Source organism: Leguminivora glycinivorella, chromosome 23, assembly GCF_023078275.1.
Source record: "Leguminivora glycinivorella isolate SPB_JAAS2020 chromosome 23, LegGlyc_1.1, whole genome shotgun sequence".
In the NCBI taxonomy this organism is placed as follows: Eukaryota; Metazoa; Arthropoda; class Insecta; order Lepidoptera; family Tortricidae; genus Leguminivora; species Leguminivora glycinivorella.
In genome coordinates this window covers 1,937,839-1,960,168 of record NC_062993.1, presented here as the reverse complement: position 1 = coordinate 1,960,168, position 22,330 = coordinate 1,937,839, and positions in this window count along the sequence as shown.

Sequence of the window (22,330 nt, the reverse complement as noted above, 5' to 3'; positions counted from 1 at the left end):
AGTGACAGGTTGCCAGCTTCTCGCCTACGCCACAATTTAACCCATATCCCACAGTAGACTTCTACAACACCCACGGGAAGAAAGGGGGTGAGTATGAAGGGTTAAGTTGCATGTATTGCTTGCTATATGTGAGTATCTTTAGTAAAACGTCCCACTTTGTCGGTTACCGTTGTCGGTTAGGCGAGATTTACTTATACCTTTACATTAATAAACTGACAAAGCGGCTTTATAGCAATCGACAAAGTGGGACGTTTTCCCGTGCACACTCACATAGTAAAGCTAATCTAATGGAGCATCGTTAAAATGTCTGAAGCCCTGAGATACCTTTTCAGCACTGAGACATTTTAGTTGTGACTTTCTTTACACGAAGTACTTGTCAGAGGTGCTTCGGATCAAAGATCACCCTGTACAAGTACATTTAGATAAAGCGTTTTACAATATTATTTATTTTACAGAAAAGTCACAAAAACTTTTTTGCCTTAAGGTTTTTTTATCTCACTCAATCTTTTGATCCTGTATAGCAAGGGATTAAATATTAGAAATTTCTCGTATAAGTGCAAAAATACGTATCGATTTTATCCGCTCAAAAATATGTACGGAGACCTTATTCCGCCGACATAAAGTGCTATGGGACATATTTTTGATAAGTTGTACGCACCCATATTTTTACACTTGACTGTACCCTGTATGTTTTATCCAGAATACGTATAAGAAAACACCAGTTTTCGGTAGTTTGACATTAAGTGAAGACTTTTATCTTTAGTTTCCCCTCACTAGCTCGGAAACACGTGTTTTGTCCTTTAATACCAGCGGGTAAAAACACATTTTATCCACTAGTGGGTAAAGTAATTTGACCTTGAATAAAGTCAAATTAACTGCTTTAAAATTGATAAAAGTAGGTAAATCTAGTAAGTAATAGAGATGATTTTCCTCCTGTGGAACTACTGGAAGCAGTGATAAACGCATTTTTTGCGTTGTAGTTTCCTCGCTATAGTGAGGGGAAAAGTTTTGTGTTACACACCACGGCAAATGTATTTTACTTCTCGTGTGTTAAAAAACTCGCAAGTTCAGGATTTTATTCTCGAACCACTTGCTCCGCTCGTGGTTCAACTATAGAATCCTTTCACTTGCTCGTTTTTCAATTCCACACTCGGCGTTAAAATACAACTTTGCCCCCTTGTATAACAAATAACTATTTTTATCTTATCTGAACACACCTCGGACACTGGCGATCAAATATATTGAAAGAGGCGTATTCCTAGCACACAGTCTTAGCTCGTGTAGGTGAACGCGTACTATGCTTGTATGTGTGAAATATGACAGGTCGACTGTGCGTGTTTTTGACAGGCGGTAACTGTGAGGTAACCGAGAGGGGGTGGGCGGCAATTTCAGCGGGGAGCGGGAGTGGCCATACTGTACGATAGTACTCTTTATTATACTGTGCCAGAAGTGTAAGAGGCGCGTTTCCGGCCTTTAAAATGGATGTACGCTCTTTTCTTGATGGTTTGACGATCCGTAAGGGCCCCTGAAAATATAAAATACGATCTACTGAGAGTTGATCTTAGACTAAAACAGTAAAATACAAAGTAGAATCTGGCGAACAGTGTTGCTAATGATCGGGGACAGTGCAGCTTTTTAGGGTTAATACTGTGATTGTGAACTTCGGCGCTAGATTGTTGCACGTACAATGGGGAAAACGGGCTATAAGTAGTGAAGAGAATAACTTACATAAACAGGGTATCTAGCCAACATCACAATCCTATCGACTTTTTGGTTGACTAGAATATTATAAATGAGAAAGTGTGTGTGTCTGTCTGTTTGTTTGTCCGTCTTTCACGGCAAAATGGAGCGACGAATTGACGTGATTTTTTAAGTGGAGATATAACAAAAAAAAAATCGAAATAAGATGTCATATACCAAATATTAATTTGATTTGTTCCCTTAGTTGCGTATAGATGGCAGCACCAGTCTCTCTAGCTATATCGTAAACCTGTAAAAGGTTTCGTATAGGAGGTGCAAGCACCTAGTGCTTGCCCATAGAGTTGGTCAAAGACGCCTAGTATTACAAAGATGACATATAAAAGAGAAATTTCGACGGCTTCCGCTGTGGCGAGGTGGCCTAGGGGTTCATGGCGTTTGGCCCGGATTGCTAAAAGACGCCGGTTCGAATCCGGCCTTCACCACTGGTGGTGCTCGTCATTTTTTTTTAATATATGACATCTTATTTCGATTTTTAATTTATATATAGTAGTGTGACTACATAAAAAACACAAATCAAAATATTTGTTAAAATAATTTGATTTGTTCCCATAGTTGCGTGGAGATAGTTGAAGGGATGGAGAGTGACATAGGCTACTTTTTGTCACTACAATGTCACAATGTTATTTACGATAGGTCTACTGACGACTGATTATGGCTCGTTTCAACCAAATTTTATAATACCACTATCGGTGTGCTGATGACGGGAGGACTTACGGAACTAACTTGTTCCGTCTATTGTCCTTTGAGTCGTCGGCAACCCGAACCCTCCTTGGAACTTGTACACACTCCTTTTTGCTGTGTACTTAACACAGCAAAAGGGAGTGTACAAGTTTCTGATGGGGTGGCAACGCGCATGTGACACTGTTTGAGTTGCAGGCGGCCATAGGTTACGGTGACCGCTTTACATCAGGCGGACCGTATACTTGTTTGCCACCGACGTAGTATATAAAAAAAAAAATCTTTTGCCCGCGGCTTCGCTCGCGTTAAATTCGAAAATGCGGAATGCTCCATACAAACTTCTAGCCCCCCATTTTAATTAGGTGGGGGGTTAGAAAGAGACAAAAAGTAGCCTATGTCACTCTCCATCCCTTCAACTATAATATCTCCACTTAAAAAATCACGTCAATTCGTCGCTCTGTTTTGCCGTGAAAGACGGACAAACAAACAGACACACACTTTCTCATTTATAATATTAATATGAATATTTCTAAAACGTCGCAATGCCAAAACAGATTAGTCTGATAATAATCATAATGTCTAAAACTTGAAATGACTTAAACCTACATCTCAAATTACCGTATTCCCAAAATGTCTAAAAGTCAAATTAACTTATAACCAAAACTTCACTTTCTCAAAATGCCTAAAATACAGTGCCCATGAAATAGTACATTACGATACAAGTGCGTAAAAAAGGAAGTTCGAAACGAGTGGCGATAAATTGAAACACGACCGAAGGGAGTGTTTTAAATCGACACGAGTTACGAATTTCCTTTTCGCACGTGTATCGTACGACGTTTTTCAGTACAGATGAGCCTCCGAAGTTTCGACCTGGCATATAATGAACCACTTCTCGCACTAGTGCGTAAAAAAAACACCATCTGTACTGAAAACTGTATTTCGTCACTACTTTTAAAAAATCTCGTATCTCACGCTGTTCCTCAAAGTTAAAACGCAGTAAGTCTTTATGCATTCCATACATATGTTGGATTTGCCATTATAATGTTTAATAATTGTAAAATTTTAAGGTACGTTTCTCTCAAACATTTAAATTTATGGCAATAATGTCGGTAGACAAAGAAACCGGGTCGGTCTGGCAAGTTTACCTGGACTGGTTATAAAAGGGACTGCTCGTCGGCGGGCAGTCACTTTTAGTTCTACCAGCGCCACGAACAGAGATAAGTACCTTTATCTGATTATATCATAATAATAATAATAATTGTCTGAATTAATTTATGAAATTATTTGAAGTACCTTAATCTGATTATTTAATAAATACCTGAATTTATTCAATGAAAATTGTCTGAATTAATTTATGAAATGGGTTAATGAAGATGTAATTAAAAAGTTAATGTTTTAGTGTTTCGTTATAAACAACTCTACAACGCTGTTTATGTCTGATTATTTAATAATAATTACCCGTATTTAACTATGAAAATTAATTAATGAAAACTACCTGAATAAATTGATGAAACTGACTAATGAAATTGTAATTAAAAATAAGCATATTTTACTATTTCATTATACGTAACTTAATAGTAACCATGTTTATGATTTTACTCCCTTGTTGAGTATATTTTGATGTGTCTCTAACGAGTAAATATATAATTGGTGTCATTGATTTATAACCAACGCAGTTTTATTATGTCCCATATTTGCCAATTGAATTACATATTTAAATTTATCCCAAAAACAAATTTAATTAGGATCGCTTAAATGGAGAATTGCCCGAATTGTAATACAAATAAATGTTTACAATTATTTTATCATATTAGTCACTTCAGGTCATATGACATTTGGGTAAAGCTAATTTGTTCTTTGGAAGTTAGTTATTTCGTCATATTAGTAGTCACTATAGGTCATATGACATTTGAGTAAAGCTAATTTGTTCCTTGGAAGTTAGTTACCTCTCTTGAAGTAAAACCGTTGATTATTATTTTGGACAAAAGGCTGCATATTATACCCCTTTAACATACTCTGTCGCATAATTGAATTGATATGATCTCTCAAACAAGCATAAAATAAAAACGTTTCATTATATAACCAAAATGCTAAATTCAGAAGTGGGATACGTTTTACCTAGCCATCTTTTAACACTGTGAATTATTTCAGAGATAACGGATTGAAATCTGCTGACCAACTTTCATACCACCATTCGGAGTGAAGTTTCTTCGGACTGCCGATACCACAACATTGTGCTTCCTACATTTGGTCCTACTAACAGCGATGATGGGGCTGCACGGCCGACGCATGGTGCACCGATTTCGGGACCTTCTGAAAACCTGAATGGACTGGCGTTGTTATGATCATTAAAGTCGGTAAGGCCCTGAGGGCTCTGCATTATCATGTAAAAAATCTTGCTTTGAAGAAATATTGTTGTACCCACTGTGTTTTAAACTGATTTTGTTTACTTATTACGGAACTGCAGTTAATCGAGCTAGTTATTGAAAGAGCTAGTGTTATGATTATGACATCTTGAATAAATAAATTACCTCTTATTAGATCATGTTGTTTAAAAGAAAAACAGTTAAATCCTGAAGAAAGGGTATAAAAGTCAGAACTGAACAATACAGGTTTAGAACAATACTGGTTTAGTTTCTTCCTTTGGGAATAGATTATATTTTGTTAATGACATAATTCGGTAAACAAGTTCTTGTTGTAAAGATTGTATTACGACACTACTGATCCGGAGTGATCCTATAACTGCAAAACAATATTTCGATTTTCGTATGGATATAGGGTCTAAATCTCTGTATTGACCAACGTTTATTTTATTTTCCAAAAAATATTTTTAGCTATTTCTCTTGAGAAACGCTAATTTTAAAAACACTAATATATTTTTTTTGTTTATGTATTTAGCAAAGTGGCAGTTTTCACTTAATAAATAAAAATTTGATACTAATAAGTGACTCAAGATCGATGTTTTCAAGCAAATATGTACGTTTCAAAAATCGTTTTTATTTTTTTTTAATTCTCGCTTTTCAATTGTCCAATATTTGTTTTCGCTTACATTTTATAATGATTTTTCTCCACTTTGACCAGAATGAGACCTAAGTGGATTGCCATTGTAATGAGATACAAAAAAATTGGCAATCGATATGTGATTTACTTTAGGTGGTTTCGTTGTTTATTTCACTATACTATACCAAAAACAAACAAATTAGTAAGTAATTAAACCTGCCTACCTACAAAAATGTCAAATTTAAAAGTAGTATATTAGTGTTTTCTTCAGATAGTGGCATGGCTTCAAAGTGAAAGTTATTGGTTTATTTAAATACAGTAGTTTAGTTACATACTTACGTTGTACATCATAAAAAAAATAGACATAAAACTTGCTGCTAAAAATGCTGTGCTTATTTTAACCTGTTCCTGCCCACCATGTAGGTACAGTTTGAGGTATTTAAATTTAAACCAAATTATTTAATAAATATGGTAGACTTTCTTTACCTACCTAATTAATAAAAAAAAATAGATTCAAAACTTGCTACTATAAATGCTGTGCTTATTTTAAGAAACGCTTAAACGTTTGTATCCCGCACTAACGTATTTCAAAATTATTTCACCAATTGCGGACCAATAAAATTTACTTTTAGTACCCAACAGTAATGTTACACACACATCCCTATTGGTTTGAATTCAATTAACATTAAAACTTTTTCCAAGTAGCTGTTACTTCGGACAAACTACTGATCTGATAAATGATAAATCTATTTATCATCATTGCGAGTATGTTTACAATTTTGTCTTCTCTTTTCGTTGAGAAGTAACGATTAAGAAAGTGTCTGAGATTTTAATTCTACTTTCACGTTTGTGTGTCTGTTATCGCATATCTTAGGCTCAAAAACGAATAAAGTTTTATTTATTTATTTGAACTTTATTGCACAAATTAACAATAACAAGTACAAATGGCGAACTTAACGCCTTAAGTCATTTTCTATCAGTCAACCATTGGGCAAAACAGAGATAGTATGGTGGGCGCCATTAAAAAAGCCAGTATGAGATTTTAATGATTAAATACAAGTTATTCTATTATAAAATAAACATATATAGATACAATAAATGAACTTACATACATATTAATATATACGTAGATAAATAAATGGACCTAGTGCAAATAAAGGCTTACGCAACTTGCTTTATAAAGAGAGTTTACTCTGTGCTTGCCTGGTTTTTGAGTTTGGGTAGATTATTATCTACAAAGAATTTTTATTGATTTCCGTTAATATTAGGGGACGGTTCTTTAGGTAAATTACAATTAATTTCTGTAAGAAAATATTGTTTTTTCTCTTACTGTTATCGAGTTATTCAGGGAATGAATTTAGTGGCTCAGTAAGCGTAGTAATAAAGGCTGCCTTTGTAATTCCTTATCATTATTTATTGTTACATGTGTCGTCATTTACTTGAGACTGACTTTATTGTTTCTACGGGTCTCTCACATGATTGACAAATTTATAATGTATGAAAACGGTTAAAAAAAACCTTTTTTCTAATTTAATAAGTGATTTGCCGAGTGGTTCCTGATAGGGATCCTGGCGACTGTCAAATTTAACAAAAAAAAAAAAAGTGTTTTCATATCAGCGGGTTCGTTTATACGAACCAATTATTAATTTGGTCTCCCAACAAGAAAGTCATTATTAAAAAAAGGAAAGCAAAAAAATAAGATTAATAAATTAAATTATGAACAATAATACAAATCTCACAGAACAAGATTCTGCAAAAAAAAAGGGTCACTAGGTATTCATCTTTCATGCTGAGTAGAGTACCTACGGAAAATAGTGTGAATAGATTCAAATAAATAAGATTCTTTGGGAAAAGGGACCATTTTCAAAATATAACTGTATAAATAAGTGGGCGATTCTATATGCTTCTTTTCCTGATTATTCGTCACGTTTATGCTTTACTTCTCAAGATAGCTCATTACATAGTTAATATGTGATACTGTAATGTTTAATAAATATATTAGGTATACTATTTACTGAAAACTATTGCTGATAAAGCGTTATTTACCATGTAATAAGCTACGAATAAGGGAAGATGAGTTTTCAGTTTGTACGGCATTTGCATCTTACATGACATGCCCTTCATAAAATATTATGTCGTTAGGTCAGACTGGCCGAGCTGTTTGGAAGATATAATAATATTCACACTTGTTGATTGATCGTGAAGTAATCAGAAATAAATATATAGCTCGATTAATTGAAGTCCTAGGATATTGTATCTTTTTACAGTACAGTACAAAGATAAAAACATTTTGTGATAAAACTTGATGAAAGATATACCTATCGATGATGCTATATCTGTAAAGAAAATGTAAAATAGTATACAAAATGGTAAATGGCCATATTAAGTGCTGATTATCTTAAAGCATTCCGCAAAAAAAAAAACTGGCTATATTTATTGTGTACTTGCTATACTGTTACATTAATTTAAGGTTACAATAAATAACTGAAAAAAAAAAGGTAGCTTTTTTGCCGATTGCTTTAAGTCCGGATTAGCCGTGTTGGATATATACATATGTAATAAAATGTGTAATATATATTATATACTATGTATAATTGACAACGTTTCAAAATTTTCAGTGTCCCTAAGTCGAAAACCATTTCGAGATATAATATTAATATAATTTTTTTTCCCGTATTTTTATGATAACAAAAAAATCTTAAAAAATAGTTTAATGGGGATGTGACCTCAATAGCTGATTTAGAGCTGTCACTGTAACAAAAGAAACTTCCAGTTAGGAAGTCACTTGAGTTTGACAGTGACACTTGACAGTCAGACATACCGGACTGTTTAAGCTGAATGTTAAAACTTTTTTTTTTGAAATTATTTTGTCGTTTTCTTAAGTGTATGAATCAACACATGTGAAGTCATAAAGCTGTGTCTTCTTAAGCTCTTTCTACTCGAAGTAGTAATAAGGGACTTTCTCATTAAAATAGCAGTTTTTGGAAAAATAAAAAAATACGTGTATCTTTTAGTATTGAGTTCACAGATGTCATATATACCATAGATCAAGCAAACGTATCTACTTAGCGTGTCAAATGAACTCAGTGAAATCCACTGAGTTGTCCATCTTTAATCGCAGCTTGCAGCTTTCGGGCGTCAATTTTTGTAAGTTGAAGTCAATCAAAACATAAAAAATGCCTCGTTACGTGATATTCAATTGCAACAACACAAAAATTATGAACAATCAAGAGACTGAGACATATTTAAAATTACAGGCAAGAAACAACTTCAGTACAAAATTTGACACGCTCGGCCCCTATACAAATAGATGAACTTGTTTCTTCTATATAAATAAAGTTCTGTGATTGAGTTCTTTCAAACCAAACAATAAAAAGTAGTACTCAAAAATATGAAATGTTGTCAATTGTATATATACTGCTGGTCGGTTATGTGTCTGATGATTGCTTGACGTCATGGTGCAGCAGGTGACGGAGCTTTCATGCCAGGGCACATAGCTACAAAAATACTGTTGGTCGGTTGTGTGTCTGATGATTGCTCGACGTCATGTCGCAACAGGTGACGGAGCTTTCATGCCAGGGCCCACAGCTACAAAAATACTGTTGGTCGGTTGTGTGTCTGATGATTGCTCGACGTCATGTCGCAACAGGTGACGGAGCTTTCATGCCAAGGCCCACAGCTACAAAAATACTGTTGGTCGGTTGTGTGTCTGATGATTGCTCGACGTCATGTCGCAACAGGTGACGGAGCTTTCATGCCAGGGCCCATAGCTACAAAAATACTGTTGGTCGGTTGTGTGTCTGATGATTGCTCGACGTCATGTCGCAACAGGTGACGGAGCTTTCATGCCAGGGCCCATAGCTACAAAAATACTGTTGGTCGGTTGTGTGTCTGATGATTGCTCGACGTCATGTCGCAACAGGTGACGGAGCTTTCATGCCAGGGCCCACAGCTACAAAAAAATGCTGGTCGGTCACAAGTCTGATGTTTGCCTGGCTTCACGGGCAGCAGGTGATGGGGCTTACATGACAAGGCTTGTGGCTACTTAGTATAAGAGTAAGATTAAGATGTATAACTATGTAAATACTTTTGTACTTCGAGATCGAAGTACTTGTCAGTATGGCCGTGTTGGATTTGCCATTATAATGTTTAATAATTGTAAAATTTTAAGGTACGTTTCTCTCAAACATTTAAATTTATGGCAATAATGTCGGTAGACAAAGAAACCGGGTCGGTCTGGCAAGTTTACCTGGACTGGTTATAAAAGGGACTGCTCGTCGGCGGGCAGTCACTTTTAGTTCTACCAGCGCCACGAACAGAGATAAGTACCTTTATCTGATTATATCATAATAATAATAATAATTGTCTGAATTAATTTATGAAATTATTTGAAGTACCTTAATCTGATTATTTAATAAATACCTGAATTTATTCAATGAAAATTGTCTGAATTAATTTATGAAATGGGTTAATGAAGATGTAATTAAAAAGTTAATGTTTTAGTGTTTCGTTATAAACAACTCTACAACGCTGTTTATGTCTGATTATTTAATAATAATTACCCGTATTTAACTATGAAAATTAATTAATGAAAACTACCTGAATAAATTGATGAAACTGACTAATGAAATTGTAATTAAAAATAAGCATATTTTACTATTTCATTATACGTAACTTAATAGTAACCATGTTTATGATTTTACTCCCTTGTTGAGTATATTTTGATGTGTCTCTAACGAGTAAATATATAATTGGTGTCATTGATTTATAACCAACGCAGTTTTATTATGTCCCATATTTGCCAATTGAATTACATATTTAAATTTATCCCAAAAACAAATTTAATTAGGATCGCTTAAATGGAGAATTGCCCGAATTGTAATACAAATAAATGTTTACAATTATTTTATCATATTAGTCACTTCAGGTCATATGACATTTGGGTAAAGCTAATTTGTTCTTTGGAAGTTAGTTATTTCGTCATATTAGTAGTCACTATAGGTCATATGACATTTGAGTAAAGCTAATTTGTTCCTTGGAAGTTAGTTACCTCTCTTGAAGTAAAACCGTTGATTATTATTTTGGACAAAAGGCTGCATATTATACCCCTTTAACATACTCTGTCGCATAATTGAATTGATATGATCTCTCAAACAAGCATAAAATAAAAACGTTTCATTATATAACCAAAATGCTAAATCATACTTACTACAATTTTCTTTTCATTGACAGACGAAGATACAAGTTTTTTTAAAAGTAGTGACGATTTTTAGTTTTTCCCAAACAGTTAGCAAAATTACCAAACTCGTGTTGATTTAAAACTCTTCCTTTGGTCGAGTTTTAATTTATCTCCACTCGTTTCGAACTTCGTATTCTCCGCACTTGTATCGCAACGTTCTATTAGTTTACCGTACAATAAAGACTTATTTTTCCTCCCAAACAAAGTAAAAGTTGCAAAAGTTGTGCGATGTCACGTTCGATGGCGCGCTCCGCGCCGCGGCGCGCAGGCGCGCGTCCCGTCACTCGCGGCGCGCGAGGGATGCGGCCCGCGGGACAAATTACCCCGGTTACAGGGAAATGGGGAGTTTTCAAATTCATTTTCAGGGCAATTCCACGTAACTGTAATGTAAGTGACCACTTCATTGCATGTTTTTTTATTTATGATGAAAATTGAAGTCTTAATTTATCTCTAGATAAGCCTACTTTTAATCCTTAGATATATTGATATTTAAATTAGCACCATGAATAAAAAAACATGCAAATAATTGGTCACTTACATTACTCTGTTACATGGAATTACCCTTCAGGCTTAGGATATATTTAACCCTTTAACGGGTAAGTGCGTTTTCACATTATCCGATATCGGATGTAGGAAGGATTTCAAAGTCAAAAATTAAAGATGGCGGGTTCAATATATGGGATATCGTTCCTACATCCGATATCAGGCCCCGTAGCCGAATGGCATTTTTACGACGCGAAACGAAAACGTAACGCCGCGAAAGGTAGTCTGGCTCTGTCGCGCCAATACGCAAGAGCGATAGAGATAGATATCTACGAGCGCAGATCAGATAATGTGAAAAAGCACTAAGGAGTCAAAAAAATCATGTATAAGCTTCATCGTCATTATCTAGTCCTAAAATTTCTGTTCAAGATAAAAATACAATAATCTTGCGGTGATCGTTACTGATACCAGTGCCCTGTCAAGGGAAAATTTCTGTCTCGGGTGAGACTTGAACTCGGGTTCTGGTTAGAGCAAGCGCGGATCCAGCTTCGTGCCCAGGGGGGGGGGGGTCACGTGGTAAAGGCCCAGGCCCCAGAGGGGGGGTCACGTGGTCTATTTGTATGGCCAACCTAGGCTCCAGGGGGGGGGGTCATGACCCCCATGACCCCCCCCTGGATCCGCGCATGGGGTAGAGTGGTATAATACCTCTATAAGTTGCGTACGTTCCTGCTTGTCGAAAAGTACCTATTTATTAAACTACAGTATGGGGTTCTTTAAAAAAGGAGTGTACCTACAAGTTTCTAATGGGTCGACAACGCGCATGTGACACCCCTTGAGTTGCAGGCGTCGATAGGTTACGGTGACCGCTTTCCATCAGGCGGACCGTATATCTGTTTGCCACTGACGTGGTATAAAAAAAATATATTTCAGACTTTACATCCATGGGCCTATTGCATAACAAGTTACAACTCATATTACAAGCGGTAGTCCCCCTCCAATTCATTTTATAAGAAAGAGTTCCACTTGTAATACAAGTTGTAAATTGTTATGCAATAGGCCCCATGTCGTAGAGTTTAAAAATTTAACACTATTTGAAATTACTCTAGGTATACCTACCAAAATTTAAGCAGGTTTTAACCTTTGAAGGAACCTGTAGGTTTAAAAATGCAATGCGCACTGAGAGAAATTTGCATTGTGAATTTAACAAGTTCGACTTGTTGCGGTTTATCCGTTTGAATCAGCCAAACGTATGTTTAAAACAATATGTGTCAGGTTGTTTTTATAAAATGGACTTGTTGATTCAAATATATTGCCGATTCAAATGACAAGTAGCTTGTTGTTTGAACCAAAAAGAGCACGTAGGCGCTATTTTAACCAAAAAACTTGTTGAACGAACATGAAAACTGGTTGTATTTTCTCTCAGTGCGCATTTAAAATCTCTGGAGTTGCAGTCATCGATAGGAGTACGGTGACTGCTTACCATGAGGTGGAACATAATTATGCTCGTTTGTATTTATAATGCGCAGCAAACTAGCCAAATAGTTGTCAAATACACTGAGAGAAATTTGCATTGTGAATTTAACAAGTTCGACTTGTTGCGGTTTATCCGTTTGAATCAGCCAAACGTATGTTTAAAACAATATGTGTCAGGTTGTTTTTATAAAATCGACTTGTTGTTTCAAATATATTGCCGATTCAAATGACAAGTAGCTTGTTGTTTGAACCAAAGAGCACGTAGGCGCTATTTTAACCAAAAAACTTGTTGAACGAACATGAAAACTGGTTGTATTTTCTCTCAGTGCGCATTTAAAATCTCTGGAGTTGCAGGCATCGATAGGCTACGGTGACTGCTTACCATGAGGTGGAACATAATTATGCTTGTTTGTCTTTATAAAGCGCGGCAAATTAGCCAAATAGTTGACAAATATTAGTAGAATCTCTGAAAATAACCATTATTTTATATAATTGTATGTACATACATACATACATACAATCACGCCTGTGTCCCATGAAGGGGTAGGCAGAGCACATGAAACTACTCAGGTTTCAATGCCACTCTTGGCAAATCAGGGGTTGAAAGAAAACGAAACTGTGACATTGCAGTGACAGGTTGCCAGGATAATTGTATGTATTTATCTATATAAGTATATATATCGTCGCCTAGCACCCATAGTACAAGCTTTGCTCTGTTTGGGGCTAGGTTGATCTGTGTAAGGTCTCACTATTTATTTATTTTTATTATTTATTTATAAATGTTCAATAATGGTTATTTTTAGAAATGTTATAAAAAAATGCTTATTGCCGACTGACTGTGAAATATCAAAAGACATTATCGACTTACGTTTCCTGAAGTTTATTAGTTTACCGATGTAGCCAACACAAAAGTGGCTGCTGCTGGCAAGTGGCTTATACAGGAAGTTTAGGGGATATTAAAAATAACGGGCTAAGTGCGAGTCGGACTCGCGTACGAAGGGCTCTGTAAAGTCAGCCAAAAAAGTGGTTTACCACTTTTCGACCTTATGTGTCTGAAATAGAGTCGAAAAGTGGTAAACCACTTCCTTGGTTGACTGTACCGCTATCTATAAAAAGGGCAAAAAACACAACCTGTTGTAAGAGAGACACAATTAGGTATTTATAATATTCTGGTTTTAGTACTTTTTTTAATGCTAGTTTACTTTTAAAACACTATGTATAGTAAACTGACTGCGCCATTAAGTAAGAAGAAGTGTGAGGAATCACAATTGTGTTTGTATTGTCTTTCACTCCACTAAATATTCACTGAATCCTCACGAATTTACCCCGAAATCTCTCCCGAAAATTCCAGGGAAATCTCCCCGTCACCCGGGCAACCCAGTCATCCCGTCCGTTAGTAGTTTTCGCGCCGTCGCCCGACGCGGACGCGCGTGCCGCTCTAGTGCCGACATGAGTGACCAGTGAAGTGCAGTGTTCAGTGAAAAGTGACCAGTGACCTACGTAAGTACCCTACTATGATCACTTCCGCGCCACAAACGCGTATGGCGTTACAGTCTGGGGAAATGTAACGTACGCTTTGCGATATGTTAAGCGCGCTTTATGACAACAACATATCCATTTGGCAAAGTGTTTTCCGTAGGGATGCTGTTGTAAACAATATTATTGGGTTTTAAGTGAATATTTTACGGTAGGCGTGAAAATTGAGAGTTAATTTAAGTGCCACATCAAAGCGTTTTGATTGAGTTAATTAATTTCGGCGTCAAAAATGGGGCTTTATCAAAGTGTTAATCGGGGTTCATTTGTTTTATCGCTGTTTTGATTATGGACGTTGATGATATAATTAGTAAACAAATATATTTGTGAATGATTTACGAGAATATGTAACTTTATGTTAGATTAATTTTATATAACAATTTCTACGTTGAAATAAAACTATGGAAACGGATTAAATCGCGTATAATGAATTTAAAATACGCGATTTAATCCGTTTCCATAGTTTTATTTCATGAGTAACTATCGCGGTAACCGAAGACAATATTAATTTCTACGTTTTTTAAATAAGTAAAATATTCAGCGATGAAGTTATTAATGAGGAAATAGCCTATTGTTTACTCAACTGTGTAAATATTTTGAAATAATGGTCAGTATTAATAGTAATCGCTCGCTTTTTATTATTGATAGGTATACCTCTAATACCTAGTATTTCACACAATTCAAACATTTCATTAATGTAAATTCATATAAAATAGAAGGTTTACTGGTGAAACCCGACAAGTTGAACAAACTGTTTTTGAAATTCGAACTACGTGCAATTTTCACAATGTTTTTATTTCAAGGACACATTATCTCAATTTATCGGGTTTTACCAGTAAACCCTTGAAATTATCTATATATTTACGTAATGATTGTTTCCTGGGTTCGGTAAATGATCCACTGAGCAAAATATTATACTAAATATTTACATAATTTTGTAAGGAATGAATCGTTTATTTATAACAAATTCAATATTTCACTTGTAAAATGAGGATTCACGTGAATTTCAAGTAAAATAATACAGAAAAGTATGTAGGTCAAATTGTAAAGTACGTCACCGGGTTCGCAAAGGGCAGTGGGACAATATTTCATGTTTGACTTAGTCGAGAGTATAAGGGAGAATAAAATATCTAGAAATATATATAATTTGTATTTAGGAAAAATGTGAATATAAAAACACAATCGATCAGAAATAAAAATAAAAATATCCATTGCAGATTGTTAGGGTTCAGTATCGTAGTGGTGGGTTCCTTAACTACGTATATATTTGTAAAATCGGGAAATTAAGACGCTGCAGGAGCGAAAATGCTAAAATCTTTCAATTTGGGAATTTTAGTGCAATATACTAGTGTTATTAACTAGATTTATCAAAAAGAAATGTCTATTCAGAATAGTTAAAAGACGACCGGTAAGGGCATTTATTTGTGTGATGAGCACAGATATTTGTTCCTGAGTCATGGATGTTTTCTATGTATATAAGTGTGTATTTATCTATTTAAGTATGTATATCGTCGCTTAGCACCCATAGTACAAGTTTTGCTTAGTTTGGGGCTAAGTTGATCTGTGTAAGGTGTCCCCAATATTTATTTATTTATTTATTCCAAAATTTCTTTAAAATCGAGGTTCCGCTCTCGATTGTTTCCTCCTTAAAAACTTAATCAATCGCAACGAATTTTGACAATCTCAATAACAATGTAATAATCTGTGTCGGACCGTTTAGTTTTTTTTTACTAATTGTCTAAATAATATGATATATTACATATTTGGTAACCAACAGAAAGTGTAGAAATATTACAAAAAAGGTCTGATAGGGCAAAATCCACAAATCCTTTTAGTAACTATAAAAGTAAGTACTTATGCACAATAAATGAAATTTTATAATTTGATAATAATGAATAAAGTTACTTTACAATTTCCGAGACAAAGTTATACACATTTTTTATAAAACTAAAATAATACCTAAGAACATAACTATAAACACTTCTTAAATAAAAGTCATACTATCGTGTAGTGGCATGAAAGAAATCACCATTTTCATAAATTTTTATATCAAAAGAATAATTCCATTCCCATTCTTATCAGAAAAAAATATAAAGGAAGTTTTATAAGATAAACAGAGAAATATTCACAAAAGTACCTTTATAAATTATTAAAGGGAAACGGAGAAAAACATGCCTTTGAAGTTTATCGTTAAGTATGTGTGAAAAATCTTATCAAAACTCTGTATATTTTCGTATACGATTTAATGTGAGTGTCGCAAACCTTTTCTGTTCTGAATGTTTCCATATTGTTTCTTTGTATTTGGATCTAAAGAAAGTGTAACTTTTTAACGTTTTCATCTTTTTTTTGTTATTGATATTTTATTTATCAAAACATGTTTTCATGATGTAAGGAACAAATCAAATTATTTTGTTAAATATTTTTTGATTTGTTTTTTTTTTAAATAGTAACACTACTTGCTTTTTCTCTAGTGTATGGTATATATTTCAGTTTATATTGTTTATATGACCTTACAGTACAATCAATGCGTCACGAAACGTACACAACAAAAACAAAAGAGAAAAGACAAAAATGAGAACAATAAATAGTATTTTATGCAACAGGCGTTTAAAGGAGGTCAAAAAAGACGAGTGGCGTGGGCAACAATTTGAGGCGAAGCCGAAAATTGTTATTGAGACGCCACGAGTATTTTTTGACTCAGTTAAACACCGTTGCATACAATACTTTTTCTACGACCATGCACTTAGTTTTTAATAGTTTCCTTGAATAACTTTGGTGAAATTCACACTTTCCTGTATTTTGACTCAAAGGTTTGCACTGTCAGCTCGGCTGCCCAAAGCCTTCCCGCGCACGCCCGCAGTGTCGTTATAAGGCGTTGCCATGGTTACAGAGCCAAACAATGCGTTTTCAGTTTTTTCGATACTGCGCGCATGCGCGGAAAGCCGGCGGTTGCTGGCTTTGGGGAATAGACCTTTATGCAGGGTTTTAAAGATCTGTGCACGACCCTGTAAATGACGAATAACAGTTCGGGAGTAGAAAAAATAAATATTAACAATTCATTTGGGCGATGACGTCACAGCGTGGTTATGTTGTTAATCTTCTAAAGTTATGATTTTGGTACATTAGTTAGTTTTAAATTGATCTAAATTGAAATATATATTTTTTTAACTCATATAGGGACATATTTAAGTAAAATTATCATAGCAGTAGTACCTGGTGGTCAAAATAGCACACTCAATGAAGCCTATCTCGCGGGAAATAATTCGTGTATAGGCGAATTTTGGCATAGTTGTAGGGAATGGTGTTCTAATCCACATACTCAAAGTACTGATGGGTAGGGGAGGAGCTAACTGGTGGAGGGGGGTGTAAAGGTCCCTTTTTTTAGTTTTTCGCGAATAACTCTTAAACTGTGGTACATAGCAAAAAATGTTCTGAAACACAAGTAATCTTCATAAAATTCTCTACAAAAAAGTCTTATACACTTTTTATCTGGGACCAATCGTTCATGAGATATGGAAGGGAAAAGATGGACAATAAAGGAATAAACTCATTTGTTTATGAACAATACGTTTATTCTTATAGAGACGCGGTAGCGTGTCAAGCCAGGTTCAAGTAACAAAAGTAGCAAGCAGCACCGTGTGTAATATTACACGAACCGTTTGGAGCCACATTTGAGCCCCTTATAACTCAAAAACGATTTCACATAAACGTGTTATAATGCAACGTAAAAAGAAACCAACGCGCGTAGTAAAAGTATGAGCTATAAGCGCTCCTCAATAAGCCCGGTACTAGCAGCCCGCCTTAGTGCGTTTTCACATTATCCGATCCGATATCGGATGTCGGAAGGATTTCAAAGGCAAAAATCCAAGACGGCGCCTTAAATGTACGGGATATCGGTCCTACTTCCGATATCGGATCGGATAATGTGAAAACGCACTTAACCCGCGCGCGCGCGCAGCCCTTCATAAGCCACCGCGCGGCCGGCGCTCGCTCATCCCAGTCGTCCTCAAAACGTCGACGTAAGACCGCCCCGCAAGGATGGGGCGCGACCAGATACAGCCCTCACAGCGCCCAGCGCGGAAGGGGCTACTCACACCCCAGCAGGGGTGTTGAACGACATTACAGCAGCGCTCGCTCAGATTGTCTCGCGCAACGATCCGATCACATTGTAGCTGACTTGACGATCAATGCATCACGACCGCCCGGTATGCTTTGATGGGATAAATTCATAAATAAAATTCCTAACTATCTTCCGTCTCTACTTCGATGGGAGCTCCGTTAGTGCATGCTCCCGAGCATACACCACAGACACTGGAGCAGGCAATTCCTGCTTTTCGGCAGCCGCATCGCACCCCACACCCAGTCTTGCATCGGCAAAATATAGTTTTGAGAATGGAGTCAGGTGCCACTGGGTCGTTGGTTGTCACTGGCTTACAAATATTTTTGTATTTAACGTACAATTTATTTACCACCTACTGAATGGGGATGAACTAGAAGAGGCGATGGCATATTAAAGCCAGTGACAACCAACGACCCAGTGGCACCTGACTCCATTCTCAAAACTATATTTTGCCGATGCAAGACTGGGTGTGGGGTGCGATGCGGCTGCCGAAAAGCAGGAATTGCCTGCTCCAGTATCTGTGGTGTATGCTCGGGAGCATGCACTAACGGAGCTCCCATCGAAGTAGAGACGGAAGATAGTTAGGAATTCTATTTATGAATTTATCCCATCAAAGCAATACTGGGCGGTCGTTATGCTTTGCTCGTCAAGTCAGCTACAATGTGATCGGATCGCTGCGCGAGACAAACTGAGCGAGCGCTGCTGTAATGTCGTTCAACACCCCTGCTGGGGTGTGAGTAGCCCCTTCCGCGCTGGGCGCTGTGAGGGCTGTATCTGGTCGCGCCCCATCCTTGTGGGGCGGTCTTACGTCGACGTTTTGAGGACGACTGGGATGAGCGAGCGCCGGCCGCGCGGTGGCTTATAAAGGGCTGCGCGCGCGCACGGGTTAAGTGCGTTTTCACATTATCCGATCCGATATCGGAAGTAGGACCGATATCCCGTACATTTAAGGCGCCGTCTTGGATTTTTGCCTTTGAAATCCTTCCGACATCCGATATCGGATCGGATAATGTGAAAACGCACTAAGGCGGGCTGCTAGTACCGGGCTTATTGAGGAGCGCTTATAACTCATACTTTTACTACGCGCGTTGGTTTCTTTTTACGTTGCATTATAACACGTTTATGTGAAATCGTTTTTGAGTTAGAAGGGGGTCAAATGTGGCTCCAAACGGTTCGTGTAATATTACACACGGTGCTGCTTGCCACTTTTGTTACTTGAACCTGGCTTGACACGCTACCGCGTCTCTATAAGAATAAACGTATTGTTCATAAACAAATGAGTTTATTCCTTTATTGTCCATCTTTTCCCTTCCATATCTCATGAACGATTGGTCCCAGATAAAAAGTGTATAAGACTTTTTTGTAGAGAATTTTATGAAGATTACTTGTGTTTCAGAACATTTTTTGCTATGTGCCACAGTTTAAGAGTTATTCGCGAAAAACTAAAAAAAGGGACCTTTACACCCCCCTCCATCAGTTAGCTCCTCCCCTACCCATCAGTACTTTGAGTATGTGGATTAGAACACCATTCCCTACAACTATGTCAAAATTCGCCTATACACGAATTATTTCCGCCGACGGACAGTTAAAATAAAAATGTCTTCGTTAGGCGTGCTAAAAGTAGACTGGTAATTGAAAATATGTTTTTCATACATCTGACTAATTCGCTACATGAATATTATCACGATTTCTTCCCTTACTACTCACATGCTTTTTTTTTAATAAGGTCCTTTATAAGTATTATTCTTACCTAGGTACTGCTACTTTGAAAACTATAAAAAAAACCTTAAAATAACATTTAAAAAGAAAAGCGTACTTGTAACCCAATGTTGCAGAAACATAAAACTGCAAGTACATTTTTACGATTTTCTCCTTTTCCCGGTTCTTGCATAATTTTACGACAAAAATCGAAAAGCGCTCCGGAAGGATGGAAAAACTCGGTTATGTCTACATTGTGTAGATACTTTATCCGGTTGCAGTTTAAATAGGCTAAGTACTAGACTCATATCGAATTCGGCACAATAATTGATTGTCTTCTATAGTATTTGAAATAAAAAACCAATATTTATAGATTTTGGTTATTAAAAGTGTATGATGACTACGCATTTTCGATTAAAAATGTGTGTAATTTTTTTATTTTGGCCACCGGAAACGCTGTCAGCGATGTAGTGACGTCAACGAATTCGATCTTACTTCATGTCAAAATAATCACTGACATAATGAACTTTATGCCTCATTCTTAAAAGTCAGAAAAATGTTTTTTCGAATATAATGACCTGATGCACAGATATTTTATAAATTAACATGACTGTGTTGTTTTCGCCTGATTACGTAAAAGTATTGTTTAAAAATATTTTTTGCTGTTTTTAGGTCATAATAAAATATGGTACTTAATATTTTATTTTGGTTAATTGGCATACATCGGGGTTTTTGGGAGCGGGAATGATTTACACTAGCCCAAAAATGGTGAAAACGATAAAAGATAAACATTACTTTAACATTTCTAGGTACATTTGGAGCCAGTTACATAAAATATATTTCAGTAATTCAAATTACTACAAACAGAGTTACAAATACACGAATTCATTCCCGCTCCCAAAACCCCGATGTATGTTAATTGGACAGTACTTAATCATATAAGACAAACTTTAAAAACCGGCCAAGAGCGTGTCGGGCCACGCTCAGTGTAGGGTTCCGTAGTGTTCCGTATTTTTCTCAAAAACTACGGAACCTATGAAGTTCAAAACCATTTTCCTAGAAAGTCTTTATAAAGTTCTATTTTTGTGATTTTTTTCATATTTTTTAAACATATGGTTCAAAAGTTAGAGGGGGGGGGGACGCACTTTTTTTCCTTTAGGAGCAATTATTTCCGAAAATGTTAATATTATCAAAAAACGATCTTAGTAAACCCTTATTCATTTTTGAATAGGATCTAACAATATATCACACGTTGGGGTTGGAATGAAAAAAAATATCAGCCCCCACTTTACATGTAGGGGGGGGTACCCTAATAAACATTTTTTTCCATTTTTTATTTTTGCACTTTGTTGGCGTGATTGATATACATATTGGTACCAAATTTCAGCTTTCTAGTGCTAACGGTTACTGAGATTATCCGCGGACGGACGGACGGACGGACGGACGGACAGACAGACAGACAGACATGGCGAAACTATAAGGGTTCCTAGTTAACTACGGAACCCTAAAAAGGGTCAAGTAGCCTATACAAAGCCTGACCAGAAAGATATGTGACGTTATCAGGGTAAAAAGGGACCCGTGTCGATGGCGCTTACGTCTCGCGGCGTCGTATTTGTATACGGACATCGCTCATAACATAAGTGCCATCGACAATAACGTCCCTCAAGTCCTTTTACCCAGGTAACGTTACATAGGACTACGCACCATGTTGCGGAACTCCATTAGAACTATCTTCATACAATACTGAACGGTCATGCACCGCATACATCTGAATAATAGCGCCCTCTTGACAATAGTCATATATTTCTATCATATAACACTAAGTTCTCGCGCTTTGTACACATATTCAAAATCACATACAGGTCGAACGCAACGCGACGCGATGTTGTGAGTGCTGTGTGTCGTGCGGTGGGAAATAAACATTAGCTAAAAGCGGGTAGATTATATTTATTTGTCTACCTGAACCTGAACATTTATTTATACACCGTGTTTCACTTAACACTAAAAACCTGAAAACTGTTTGTTCAGAATCGAGAGTAGAATCGATTGAGTTATATCTTGATGGAGGTAATATTTTTTGTTTTAATTTGTATTATTAGTTATTGTTTACGTGCCCATTCTACAAATTCGTAATACAACATTGTGCATATCATATTGTTAGAGGTTGTATACCTTTTTCAGTATTTAAGGGTATTAATACTGGCTGGTTACTTGGACGATTATTTTTTCCGCTACGAGATAGACGTTGTGCGTCAGTTTAATTTTAAAGTTTATCATAAGTCGTAACAAATTGAAATCGTACCTAATTACAACCTTGTCATTTTGAATGTTAGGTTTAAATTTGC